Source organism: Sturnus vulgaris, chromosome 7 (assembly GCF_052056855.1).
Source record: "Sturnus vulgaris isolate bStuVul1 chromosome 7, bStuVul1.hap1, whole genome shotgun sequence".
In the NCBI taxonomy this organism is placed as follows: Eukaryota; Metazoa; Chordata; class Aves; order Passeriformes; family Sturnidae; genus Sturnus; species Sturnus vulgaris.
The window spans coordinates 4,076,340-4,090,754 of record NC_142249.1 but is presented as its reverse complement, the minus strand read 5'-3'; the positions used below and the strand labels follow the sequence as shown (position 1 = coordinate 4,090,754).

The 14,415-nt window shown below is 48.2% G+C and overlaps 1 protein-coding gene across 7 annotated transcripts in view; it reads left to right on the top strand.

Annotated features, from left to right (window-relative positions):
- HDAC4 (histone deacetylase 4) overlaps positions 1 to 14,415 on the top strand; it is a 170,095-nt gene that overhangs the window by 73,913 nt on the left and 81,767 nt on the right. The window lies entirely within an intron of this gene.

The following is a 14,415-nucleotide window of genomic DNA, read 5'->3' as shown; positions in this document are numbered from 1 at the left end:
AGGAGTTGCCGTCACACAATGATGTGCTGCAGCACTCGGGCAGGTTCCCCTCGCAGATGTGGCTGGCTGAGCTCTGGGGTCCAGCAGCACATGGACTGGGTGCCTCCAAACGCTCAGAATAATCCCACAGAATCCTAGAAACACACAGAATCCCGGGATGGTTTGGGCTGGGAGGGATCTCAAAGCTAATCCCATCCCACCCCTGCCATGGCAGGGACACCTTCCACTGTCCCAGGCTGCTCCAAGCCCTGTCCAACATGCCCTGGGACACTGCCAGGGATCCTGGAGCAGCCACAGTTTCTCTGGGAATTCCATCTCAGCCCCTCCCCACCCTCCCAGGGAAGAATTTCTCCCCAATATCCCATCTAGCTCTGCCCCTCCTTCTTCTTAATGGCTTTATAGTGGGAGCAGGATTTTGGGAGCAGCTCCCAGCTCTGTCCCTGGAACTCAGCCAGACCGTGGTGTCCAGGTGGCCACTCCAGTGGAACTGTGTGTGTGTGTGTGTGAGGGCATTTAACCTCACAAATCGTGTTTTGGATTTCAAAGCCAGCTCAGGTGTTCCAGAGGGAATGGCTCCGTGTCTTCCTGTCCTGCCTTTGGTAGTCTGGGGGGTCTGAAAAGCTGCCAGCTTTTCCTGGTGGGAAACACCTTTGACCAAATGTTGTGCTGGCAAGGTACAACTGGAATATTATCAAAAAAGTACCCCTAACCACAGTATCAGACATTTGGTACCGTGTTTGGAGGTACCAAACATTTTTATAGGCAGAAAAAATAAAATTCCTTTCACGTTCCATGTAAATCCCCGATACAGGGATTTGTATATACTTATATATGTATATATATGTGTATATATTTGTATAACGGCTGTATAATCCCTGTCCCAGGGATTTATCATGTCTTGAATTAGTGCTCAGCAAAACTCAGATCCCTCTCCCCCATCCCTGGCTGTGCCTGTGACAAAGTCTCTAAAGCCTCAGGAGTTCAAAGCCCGTTGGTTTAGGAGACAGCACTGTGGAAAAGGCAGAAGGAGAGGCTGTTACTAAAAAATAAATAAGCAGAAATAAAATAATCTGCTCTGAACGGCATTTCAGTCATTCAAGACACCATTCCCCCCTCTCTTTCCAAAATATTTGCTCACAGGTGCCAGCTGTACACTGTCAGGGTCAATAATGTGGGGTTTACTCACATCCCAAACCCCCCATATTTATTGGATAGTCTCTGTTTTTTCTCTCTAGTGTCAGCAGAAATTGTGTTCCTCACCACAGAGGGGGAGCTTTGGGGTTGTGCTGCTGTTTGCTGGGTTGGAAAAGGCTCATTGCAGCAGAGAAGTAGAAAATGCAGTTACTTGGCAACTTGTCTCTGTACATCACCCAACCCCACCAAGTTCCTGCAGCTTGTAAATACTCATATACTCAAATATTCATAGACTTTTGCCAAGCCAAAGGGTTTTTTGCACTGTTTCTCCCAGGCTTAGCAGTGTATACTTTTCCTTGTTGCTTTGTTTTTAAATTTTACTGTTTCTTTAGTATTATTATTTTTAAATAATTTGGGCTTCAGTGCAGAGCTTTGGCTATGTGTTCTAACAAATTTACTGCTGCTGGTCAGGATGCTGGTGCAGGAGCTGCACCATAGTTCTGTTCCACGAGAGAAAAATGACTTTTTAAGTGAGGTGTGTGAGGTGACAGACAGATGAGAATTGCAGGTGATTTAAAAATCACCATAATATGAAGACAAATTCTAGTCCTTTCAAAGCAGCTTTAACAGGGGTTTCAGACAGTCCTGGAGCATGGTGGATATTAAGTTTTTGTGCAGTTTAGAATGCACTTTTTACTCTTTATCCCACAAAAGAAGTTCTTGCACAGGATGAGAATTTCAGCTTTTGAGGAGCTGTTACATAATGCAGGGTGCTATTTACACCTTGGAGTTAAATATTAATGCTGGTTTCTGCCCAAATGCTGCTTTACATCTGAAATCCTGAGCTCTGCATCTCTGGGTGGGTATGGCAGGTATTGAGGACAGGTTTCCTTTCCAACTCAAACCATTCCATGATTCTTTGCAGCCCATCATTCCAGATTCTCCTTTACCTATCAACAGATTTCGACTCCCTGGGCAAAAGCATTTTGCTGAAGGGGTGCAGCATTTTAGAGGAAGCTGAACTTGTTTGTTCTTTAAGCCACTGCAAACCAGATCTCGGTAAAAGTGCTAATTTTGAGACGCTGATCTCCACGAGCAGCAGATATTTAGTCTTACACACACCAGATGGGTTTGCTGCTGGCATCACTTGTGAGATTATGGTCAAAACAAGGACAAATCCGCTATAGAATTCCAAGACCTGACGGAATAATTCTGTGTTTGCTTTCCCAAGGATCAGCTAGTTGTCACGGGGCTTTATTTTGTGGCTGTCAGTTCAGCTCCTTCAGGCATCTGACATGGGCTGGCAGTGGGAGGAGAGGCCTTGCACTGAAGGATCTCTCCCACCTCAGGTTTCATTTACTAATAAGCTTTGTATAATTTTTAATTTTTATTTTTTTTATTAAGATCATTGTAGAATATTGCCAACCTTTTTGGCGTGCAGGAGAGCTGGAGAGGGACTTTTTACAAGGACACTGAGTGACAGGACAAGGGGGAATGGCTCTCCAGTGACCTTTTGCCTAGCCCTTTTCCCATTATCCAGCAGTATTGTGTATTTCCACTGAGATGATACAAAACCAAGGTGCTGCTGGTTCCAGCATCTCCCAGTTTGTATACGGCAGCAAGGTTTTCAGAAACAACACTTTCCTTGAGCAGAAATCAAGGCAGATGGTAAAACCAAGTGACCTACAAAACACAGCAAGTTTTCTCACAGAAATGTACAGTACAAACAAATGTACTATCATCTAAAAATACCGAGATGGTGTTTTTGACAGAGTGATGATCGTACGGAGAAGTCAAAGTTTGGGTAAGGTCAGGAGTAATTTTGCATCCTCTAAAAACACACTGGTGATCAAACTGACTGTTATGTGCTTCAGCCTTTTGTTTCTTCCTCCTTGGGTCTTGGTTTGCTTGGGTTTGTCTGGTTCTGTTGGATCTGTAAATCAAGTTATTATCTAAAATTGCCTCTGCTGCTGTGAATGTCTCAGTGTCTTTGGCCAACAGCAGTGGTCTGGACAGTTTGTGTTATTTTACTCTGGAAATTGGCCCAACTTCCTTTCTATTAGTCCCTCATAGATCCATCCTCACATCGGACAGAACCATGGAATCACTAAAACTGGAAAAGACCTCCTGAGTCCAGCTGCTCCCCCAGCACTGCCACCACTAAGCCATGTCCCCAGTGCCACATCCACATGGCTTTTGAACACTTCCAGGGATGATAGCTCCTCCACTGCCCTGGGCAGCCCATTCCAAGGCCTGACCACCATTTCAGGGAAGAAAGTTCTCCTAATTCCCCCCTTGGCCCAGCTTGAAGCCATTCCCTCTCCTCCTGTCCCTGTTCCCTGGGAGCAGAGCCCAACCCTCCTGGCTGTCCCCTCCTGTCAGGGAGTTGTGCAGAGCCAGGAGGGCCCCTCTGAGTCTCCTTTTCTCCAGGATGAACCTCCCCAGCTCCCTCAGGAATTCTCCAGCCCCTTCCCAGCTCCATTCCCTGCCCTGGCCACGCTCTAGCCCCTCAGTGTGGAGCTCCTGCAGCTTTGGTAGCTCCCTCATTTTTCAGGCATCACTTATGGACCCCGAGCACCTTGTGCAGGGACTGTGAAGTCCTTATGAAACTTCCAGGGCTTGGGATCCGTGGCCAGGAGCTGGTGCTGTTTACAGTTTACAGGAGGGAGTGCATACAGTTCACAGAATCACCAGGCTGGAAGAAACCTTCAAGATCATGGAGTCCAACCCATGCCCTAACACCTCCACTATACCATGGCACCGAGTGCCACATCCACTCTTTTTACAAGAAGTTCCTTTGTATTATTTAGCCTTACCCAACTCCCATGCCACAGAATCTCAAACAGCCAGCACATTGCAGATTTCACAAATAATAAGCAAGTCTCACAGTCCCCGCCAAAGCAGGGCTCTGCAGTTCAAGGCCGCTGCCCTGAGTGAAGCAAAATTGAGGGAAATGGGCTGTGAAGTGGAAACATGGAGATGAAAACAGGCAGAACCACGGGAGGATTAGGCTGCTGTGATTTAAGGCAGCTTTATTTCGGGATGGAAACACTGACGCAGGATTTACGGCACTCGGAGTTTGGCTCGTTATCTCCCTCGTTAGGAGGGGTGGTCTGACACAGGCACAGGAATTCGTCTCTTTGCAGACCTTTCTATATGCAAAAAAAATGCTAATAGTGGCATTTTGGAAATGCTGTTCCCTGTGCTGGCTCCTTGGGCTGATGGGCTGGGAGAGCAGAGGGGCTTTTGTAGGCTGGAATTCTGGGAGATGCATAGTCTGGGATCCACATAGAAAATAAAGATACAGCAAGCTGGGCTAGTGCAAGGTGACCCCTGCCCATGGGACAAGCCCCGTCCAACCTTGGACACTGCCAGGGTTGGGGCAGCCACAGCTGCTCTGGGCAGCGTTTTCACTCACACTCTTCTGTTCTATGAATGTTTCAGCTGGTCTGGCTTTCCCTGGAAGGATGACTTGTTTCTGTAATCTTGTGGAGGAATGGGCTCCTAAACTTGAGGGATTACCCTGCGAGCTTCATTAAAGAGGCCTGAAAATCAAATACAGTTAATGTGAGATGTGGTTTTCTCGATGGAGGGATTAGCTGTGTATTGGTGTCAGGCAGGAGTTTTACCTAAAGAAGGTTCTGGTAGTGATTATCTGTATTCTTTGGAGCTTCTTTACATGATGTTTTGGCCAGGAATGTTGAAGTGAACCTGGATGTCCCCTTTCCATCATTTATTGCTAATACCAGTGTTTCAGGGAGGCAGCAGATAAGCCACTGCCGTCTCAGCTTGCCTCCAGATACCACTGAATCAGATTTAACCTCCTTAGACTTGCTCTTAAAAGCCTTCCTCTACAGCTTGCCTTCTGCAGCTGTTCCTCAGCTGCTGCCTGGATGTCCTTTTTATCTCTTTCTCCCAACTTTCCAAGTGCCTTTTGTCTGTGGCATCCTCCTAAGCCAAATCTCTGAACCCTCTTCAGCTCCTTCCCCGAGTCTTTTATCTCTCCCCAGAGCTCTGAAAAGTGAGTCACCGTTATTTTGGGTACGTATAGGAGCTCCATCCTTCTATAGATATTTTATGTCTCTCACCTTCGGGCTTTTCACAGCATCCTGTTTCTTTTTGTGGAAGGATCAGGCTGCAGTCGACTCCTTGGCAGGGAGGTTTGGTGCCTGAACGTAGCTGGAGCAGAGTTGTAACCTCCCACTGAAAGAGGCAGCCACCATTTAATTTACCAGAATCCCTAAACCCTGTATTAGGTCCAAGTTTCACAGCTGAAAGTGGCATTTTTAAGCAAGATAATCCAGAATTTCTCAGGATTTCTGAGGGAGGACTTACTCCCCTCTTGCTGGGGCTGTAGTAGATGCAGTGTGGGTGTACTGTGGTTTGGGAAGCTGCTTGCCATGCTCAGCAGGCGACCACCCAGCTCAGAGCTTTCAATAAAAAAAACGGGAGGTTTAAGTTGAGAAGCTTCCAGGGACAAAATTAAGCTGTTCTCTTTGTTCATTCATAAGGGATGTTTGTTCCTTAGGAAGGCAAATTTAAAATGAGTTGAAAAACAGCATTCAGAGAATCACAGAATGGTTTGAGTTCGAAGAGACCTTAAAGCTCATCCAGTGCCACCCCTGCCATGGGCAGGGACACCTTCCACTGTCCCAGGTTTCTCCAAGCCCCAGTGTCCAACCTGGCCTTGGACACTTCCAGGGATCCAGGGGCAGCCACAGCTTCTCTGGGCACCCTGTGACAGAACCTCAACAGCCCCCAGCCGAGAATTCCTTCCCAATATCCCATCCATCCCTGCCCTCTGGCAGTGGGAAGCCATTCCCTGTGTCCTGTCCCTCCATCCCTTGTCCCCAGTCTCTCTCCAGCTCTTCTGGAGCCCCTTTAGGCCCTGGAAGAGGCTCTGAGCTCTCCCTGGAGCCTTCTCCTCTCCAGGTGAACACTCCAGCTCTCCCAGCCTGGTTCCAGAGCAGAGAGGCTCCCTCTGGACTTGTTCCAGCAGCTTCGTGTCCTTCTTACGCTGAGGATTCCAGAGCTGCAGGAGCAGGGTAGAGATGGAGAATCCCAGTGAGATTCCTTGTGAAACTCCTGGAACTCTTTACAACTACACCTGGATTTAACCTGTTCTGTTGTTGTGTTAAAACTCACCTTCAAGCTGATCCCTGTGTGGCTCTGGCTCTGTTTGAGGAGCAGCACCTGGTCAGTTCTGCTGAAGGAAAATGCCACAGGCTGGGCAGCTTTTCAGCAGAAGCAGCACTGAATTTTTGTGCCATGTCTAAAAGGCCACCTGGTGTCAGCAGTTTGGGCATAAATGCCAAGAGAAAGCTCACTTTGAGGAGACCCATCCGTGATGTGGGGAATCCTTGTCATGCACGGATCACTGCTGGCATGGGGAGTGCAGGGAACATCTGCCCTCGTCCTTTAGGATTTGGGTAGCAGGATTCTGGGTTTTAATGTGTTCACTTCATCTGGTGGGTCCTGGGGGGAAAAAAATGGAAAATGTCTGTTTTTCAAGAGAAGCCTTAGCTCAGGTGTGAGTTTTGGTGCATCCAGGAAGGAAAACCCTGCCTGTTCTGCCAGAATAAAAAGATGCTTTAGTGCTATTTCTCTGTGCTGTCCAGGGGTTTGAAAGGGTTGGGAGTACTTAAATTTCTCTAGGAAACTGCCTTTGTTTGACACTCTCTTAAAAGACTTTTTTTTTTTTGTATTTTAATGTGCACCTTCATTGTATCGAATGGATGACAAGTAGCATCCTGGTCCTAACGAAGCTGATACCTGAGTATATCCATTATTTGGCAGTAAAGCCCTTCCAGAGGAGGCTACAGGAAGCTGTGGGCTACTTGCCCATTTGGATGGACTTCTCTGGATTTCTACTCAAAACTGCAGCCTTTGAGCAATCCATGAGTTTTTTGAGAGCTGTGGAATAGCATTCCTATTACAATTTGCTGTTCGGCTGCTCCTTTGGCTGTTTTATTTCTGTCATGATGGAGGAGATGGTGTTGCACCTTTTGGGGCTTGTTGGACAGCTGGGAGTCCCTTAGGTGGTGATAGAAGTGAGCTTACTCTACTGCTAGTAATAACCATTCATTTGCTGTTTGAAATACAGTGGGACAGGTAATTCCTCAGAATTTTATTTCACCTTCATTGGTGACAGAAGTGAGCTTACTCTCCTGCTAGTAATAACCATTTATTTGCTGTTTGAAATACAGTGAGACAGGTAATTCCTCAGAATTTTATTTCACCTTCTCTTTTGACATAGGATGATGGCCTAAAGCTGAGTGAGGGCAGAATTTGATGGGATATTGGGAAAGAATTGTTCCCTGTGAGGGTGGGCAGGCCCTGGCACAGGGTGCCCAGAGAAGCTGTGGGTGCTCCTGGATCCCTGGGAGTGCCCAAGACCAGGTTGGACACTGGGGCTTGGAGCAGCCTGGGATAATGGAAGGTGTCCCTGCCCATAGCAAGGTGGACTAGGATGGGCTTTCAAGCCCAAACCATGCTGTGCCACTGGCTCATCTGCTGTCTTTATTCCTGCCATTGGAGAGCTCACCCCTTGGGAGGCTCCAGGGAAAGCTCCAAAGGAGCAGTGGGAATGTCCAGATATTTGTCTAACCCTGCCTTCACTGGGAATCCTTCAGCTCCCCCATGCTGACCCAACGAGGTGGATTATTTTTTTCTCATGGGAAGTTTTTCATGTGTAGTCTCAGGATGAGACTTTCTGGCTCCTGCTCCATCTCTTCTCCAAAGTGTCATTTTCCCTTGAAGGAAGCTCAGAGTGAGATTAGAGAGAAGCATGTGAGAAATCCACTTGGGTTTGGCTCTACAGAAGTGCAGCTGGGCTTCCTTCAACTCTGCTTTTTGTCCTGGGGATCTGCTGAGGGGAGAAGTTTCCTGTTCTGAAAGCAAGACAGATGGATCAAAGACATTCAAGTGCTGGGTAATACCTGAAGCAAAGAAGCAGGTTAAATTATATTCCCAGGAATCTCACAATCCCAGAATGATTTGGGTTGGATGGAACTTTAAACATCATCCTGTCCCACCCCCTGCCATGGGCAGGGACACCTTCCACTATCCCAGGCCTCTCCAAGCCCTGTCCAGCCTGGCCTTGGACTCTTCCTGAGCTTCTTCTGAGAAGAGCTATATATTTATTTTTGTTGTTTTCTGTTTTATTATTTATTATTTATTTAGATGGATTTTTTTTCAATGGAAGCTCAAGTGGGTTTTGCTTGTGCAAGGAAAGGTTTCCCACAAGTATGTGAAGTTTGAAACGAGGAATAGTCCAAGCCGACTCTTTTCATTCCATTATCTTCAATTTCACAGAAAGCTCTGGCTCCATCCAAGACACTCATTTGTTAGAGATGTCACTGATGAAACCAGCAAGGAGATAAAGTGGGATAATGGTTGAAAAGGAGGTGGAGAAACTGGAGTGTCTCCCTTTGGAGCTGCTCTGTCCTGCACAGGCTCATCTGTTGGAGACATCTCTATTGGAGATGCTTGTGCCATCAAGGGTTTGGTGCTGGCCTTGAGCTCTCCATATTCTCATTAAGGAAATACCCCTGGATATTTATCCATGGGAGTTTATAATTTTCCAAACTCTGATGTCTTGCTCTGAGGCGAGAGGGGTTGGAATGAGATCCCTTCCAGCCCAAACCGTTCTGGGATTCCTTGCAAACACTGGAAAATGTTGTTTTATATCTGTTGTGGACATAGCTTGGTGGGTTTTCTTTTTCTTCCAGTGAAGAGACATTTTTTTAATGCTTTAAATCTAAGATGGAGACAAGGATAAGTGGTCTGCTCTTCGAGTTTTGGCTTCCTTATCTTGATGAATACAATTTCTTTGTAGGTTTCTAATAAATGCTAGTGAGGTCTGTTCAGGGGATGAATTAGGCTCAGGAAAGCTGGATGTGTAGAAATCCGGGATCTCTGTGCCCTTATTATGTCTGCAGGTCTGGGTAGTAATCAGGGGGAAGTTTCCTTGCGATGAATGAGTGAGTGACATTTAAAGCTCCATCTGTTGCCTGCCGAGTGGTGCCTCACGACGTGTTTCCATGGCTGATGGGATGATTAATTTCGCTTCCCATTCACAGAGCAGGAAATGTTTCCCGAGCAGGGAGTGACTCCAGCCCTCGCCAAGCTGCAGCGTGCGTGGAGCTCGTAGGGAAGCTCGGCTGCTGTTTACTCCCGGCTTGTGCTCCCAGACAGGAGCCAGGCTGCCTTTGCAGCCGCCCACCTGGGCTGTCCCAACATTCCCGAGACTGCAGGGTGCTCACCTGCCTTTGGCTCCGGCTGGGCTGTGATGCTCGAGCTTGGTGGCTAATTCCAGCCCCAAGTTCCCTCCCTGGGATCTCTGCATCCTTGGAAATGGGATAACAGAATTGAGTGAAGCAGAAGTAACTGTTTGCTCCTGCTGTCCCACCCAGCAGGGGTTTGGAACTGGCTGATCTTTAAGACTCCTTCCAACTCAGACCATTCCATAAATCTGTGATAGTTCTTTAGTTTGGTGGGGATCCACGGAGGAGCAGGACTGTGCCTTCATCCTGCCCCCACGCGATGCTCAGGATGTGTCCTGGGAGCTGCCTTGGTGTCACCTGCTCCCACCACCCCACTCTTGGACAAGTTTGGGGTTCCTCTGGTCTGCCTTGGCACAATCGTGTCTAGAGAACAAAAATTCAGAATTGAGTGAGGCTGGTAATGTGTTGCTTCCTCCCCTCTCCTATTAATTTCTCCTTCTGTGTGGGACATGCACCATGATGGAGGTGGAACCAGCTCCGAGGGTGCTGTGCTGTGGCTTTGCTCCACTTCCCCTCCAAATCCACTGCATTTATCCCGGCACTGCAGTCAGATACTGCAGTAGCTCGGTGCTATTTATAGCTCTGATCTCACCGTCTCGCAGTGTTTCGGGGAGTTTTGGCAATTTGGGGAGTGGGAGCCCCGCTGGAAAAGGATCCCTGGGTTGGCCGGGTGGTGGAGGGGATCCCGGAGCTCCAGCCACTGCCGGGAGGGGGGAGGGATTTAATTCACAATTATCCAGTGATGCTCGACTGACACACATCTTCCTGCCAGAATAAACCACCTCAAGTGCTCCCTTGGCTGTGCTCGGAGTCAGCAGTAGCTGCTCACCTCTCTTTCCTGGTTGATTCTGAAGGAAAATTGGGGTGATGGGTTATAGGAATGGTGTTCCAAGGATTCGGAGTCAGTGTCCTGCTCCCCACATGCCCAAGGCATTCCTGCCAGCAGCAACTTGGTGTTTAAATGTCTTTCAAAACACGTGGAATTATTTAAAAGTCCCAAACTGTTGCTGGACACTGAGGACAGCCCTGAGGAATAAAGTCAGGGAATAGACACAGGATTTTTTTTTTTTGCTTTTCCCTGGAGATGAAAGAGCTGGAAGTACTGCTGAGAGGGGGAGATCCACGCACACACTTCCTCAGCATCCTGCTGCGTGGTTCCAACGGCAGCAGCCAGGAGTTTGGGATACTGAGCACATCCTCTGGCTTTGTGTTTGCTTTTTGTGGGTGCCCGAAGGCTGACGTGCTGCTCTTGGCAGAGCCTGGCCCGAGGGCACGGCTGGCACAGCAGTAATTAAAAAGCAAACTCATTAGCTGGGAATAAAGCCCCAGCCCGGAAAGGATGGGAGAAGGGGAGAAGCTGAGTCCATGGGCTCTGGAAAGCCCTGACTGGAGAGGATCAACGATAGCTGGCCCCAGGAACATCTCATTCCTGGAGGGCACCAGGCACTGGAGAGTCACTGGAAGGGGCTGGAATGCTCTTATCTTGGGATTTTGGGAATCTCCCAGTCTCACTCTGTCATGGGCAGGTAGCATGAGTCCTGGAGTGGGAGCTGCTTTCTTCCTCCAGCCTTGACCAGACTCTCATCCTCAGGGTTTTGCAGCAGATTTGGGGAGCTTGATGGGATTTTTTTCCCTTCTCCAAAGGGAATTGTTGAAGAAGGAGGAGCTGGGAAGGAGCTGTTTGTGTTCAGCTCTGTGCCAGAGGGAGGGAGAGCTCAGGGAAAGCATTTCCTGCACTTTCCCTTTGAAGGTGATGTTGGATTTCAAATGTGAGAGGCAGTTTTCTGTGCTGCTTAAATTTAAATTAAAAAAAAAAAAAATAGAAGATCAAGGAAAAAAAAAAAAAAGCAAGAGTAATTTTGGCGACAGCATTTGATATAAAAAACCTCCAGTTTGATGTCTAGTGGAAAGTGTCCCTGCCCATGGCAGGGGGCTGGGATGTGATGGTCTTTAAGGTCTCTTCCAACAAAACCCCTCTGTTGTTCTGGGGTTCTGTGAATATTTTTAAAATTAACCTTAAGTAAAGATTATGCTGAAACAAGGTTTGAATTTAAATATTCATTTGGTGCCTCTCATACAGAATTTTTGGTTTAACATTTTAGTGTGTTTTCAGAACTCAAACCTGTATTTCCATCCTTTAAAGACCAGCATGAAAATGCTGTATCTGAGAAGGGGAAGAAAATTCAATTATTACTGTTGAAAAGTGTATTCACAGGTTTAGTGTCACCTTCCCTTAATCCCTTTCAAAGCACTTGGGACTGATGGAGAAGATATTTTCCATTTTGAAGCGTGGGAGAATCTACACATACAAACTTCCCTGATAATGTCTTATCTACAGACTTTGTGTGAAATATTTTTAATTTTTCCAGTGGAACCAGGCTGGGAGAGCTGGGGATGTTCACCTGGAGAAGGGAAGGCTCCAGGGAGAGCTCAGAGCCTCTTCCAGAGCCTAAAGGGGCTCCAGGAGAGCTGGAGAGGGACTGGGGACAAGGGATGGAGTGACAGGACACAGGGAATGGCTTCCCACTGCCAGAGGGCAGGGATGGATGGGATATTGGGAAGGAATTGTTCCCTGTGAGGGTGGGCAGGCCCTGGCACAGGGTGCCCAGAGAAGCTGTGGCTGTCCCTGGATCCCTGGAAGTGTCCAAGGCCAGGCTGGACACTGGGGCTTGGAGCAGCCTGGGACAGTGGAAGGTGTCCCTGCCCATGGCAGGGGTGAGATGACATGGACTTTAATGCCCCTCTCAAGCCAACCTATCCTGTGATTTCATGATTAAATACGTTTTGTAGGACGTGCACTTTGCCTTCAGGTCAGAGATTGTCACTTCATTTCTCTGTGTTTTGGGTTATTCCCCTCAGCGGGTTATGGACGAGCTGCGAGATGTCAAATTTCCAATCTCCATCAGCGACTGAGGGGCACTAAAGGGCTTTAGATCTTAATTAATGTGCAGCATGCAGGCAGGCTTTGATGTACAGCCATGTTTTATTTATTTGGGAAGGGAAACACCAGCAGAGTGGTTCTAACTTAGTATAAAAATCGTTGTAACATGACCATGGAATCAAAATCTTGACCACGGGGAGAAAATAATTCCCTATATGCCAAGGGTCGGACGGATGGGGGTGGAATTAAAAAATTTATTTTTTCTGTTCCTATAGGGAAGAAAAAAAGACAGGGAGAGACCGTGAGATAGTTTATTATTCATAATCAGGATCTTGTCTCCTAATTCATGGCTTTGGCATTTCTCATGCCAGCCCTGAATGTCGTCTTTGTGCCTTGGCTCACATCACGACGCCAATTGTGCTCGTGCGTTCTCGAGGCAGGACCTAAAAAAGCGATTTTTGAGTGTCCCATCAAGCACCCCCCTGGAACACAGGCAGGTTTTTGTTGTGGGGCTGTGTCCGTGGAGCAGGGAGGGCTGGCTGGGGCTCGGCAGGGCTCTGTGGGTCAGCAGCTCCCCCCGGGGCAAAGAGGGGTTTTTTTGGAGCCTGAAATAGTCAAGAGTCAGGGATGACGCAGCCTCTGCCAGAGCCTTGAATGGGAAATTGTGGTCGTCATCCCTGCAGCTGTGGGGTGATGAGTCCCTTTGGGTGGGAAATGGGGGATTTGTGAAGGTTTCTTAGGACTGTTTTCCAGCGGGGAATGGCAACTTAAAGCTCTTTTTTGGGGAGTAAAAGGAGAAGTGGATCTCAAGGCACGGCCACAAGTGGCAGGGTGTTCCTTCTGCCTGAAAGTGGGTTGAGTTTTGCTTGCTTGGGAGAGCTAGGACTGTTCAGCATGGAGAGGAGAAGGCTCCAGTGAAAGCTCAGAGCCCCTTCCAGGGCCTAAAGGGGCTCCAGAAGGGCTGGAGAGGGACTGGGGACAAGGGATAGGGGTACAGGACAAGGGGAACACATGGGATCACAGAATGGATTGGGCTGGAAAGGACCTTAAAGCCCATCCAGTCCCACCCCTGCCATGGCGGGGACACCTTCCACTGTCCCAGGCTGCTCCAAGCCCCAATGTCCAACCTTGGACACTTCCAGGGATCCAGGGGCAGCCACAGCTTCTCTGGGCACCCTGTGCCAGGGCCTGCCCACCCTGCCAGGGAACAATTCCTTCCCAATATCCCATCCATCCCTGCCCTCTGGCAGTGGGAAGCCATTCCCTGTGTCCTGTCCCTCCATCCCTTGTCCCCAGTCCCTCTCCAGCTCTCCTGGAGCCCTTTTTAGGCTCTGGAAGGGACTCTAAGCTCTCCCCAGAGACCTCAGACACAGTGTTTAGGTGAGTTTGAGTGGTTATCTGTGGGTCAGAGTGTGTTGCTCTCCCCAAAATCCCTGGCTGTGGCTCGAGAATCAATCCACGGCAAGGAATCCTCGCTGTGGTCCTGCGGGGGAGAGAGGGGAGCGGAGAAAAGGCCACAGGAAGGAAAACAATAGGGAAGTGGAGGGAAGAGCTTGTGGGTTGAAAAATAGCAACACTTCCAGTAATGTGACCTTTTGCTGAAAATGTTTCCATCAAAAAAAGAAAGTCTCCTCCTCCTCCTCCTCTCCTCTGGGTGCGGGGAGGAGTGAACAGGCTCCTGGACCTCTGCTCCACAAGAGTATTTGGGAAAACCCCTCTGAACTCTCTCTCCCTGGGATGGATAAGATTCATGTCCTGACACAGGATATGGAGAAAAAAAACCCACCTTTATTTTCCAGTTTTGCTGAAGCTCAGTGTTTCTGAGAGATTAGCCTTTGTTACCCTGTAACTCATGTTCATTCAATGCTCGAAGCAGAGTTACTAAGGGATTGCCCCAGAGAGAGAGAGAGGCAGCAAATGTTGCAAATACAGAATACCTGTGAAAGGCAGAACTGTCACTCAGGTGGAATTTAGAAGATTTTTAGTCATTCATTGGGTGGCAGTAATTTTTTTTATTTTTTAGGAGAAACAAGCTGAGTTCACTGAGTTCAGCTATTGCAAAGGGGTTGTGGCTTCCCCCTGCCTGAGGGCATGGATAGATGGGAGGATAGATGG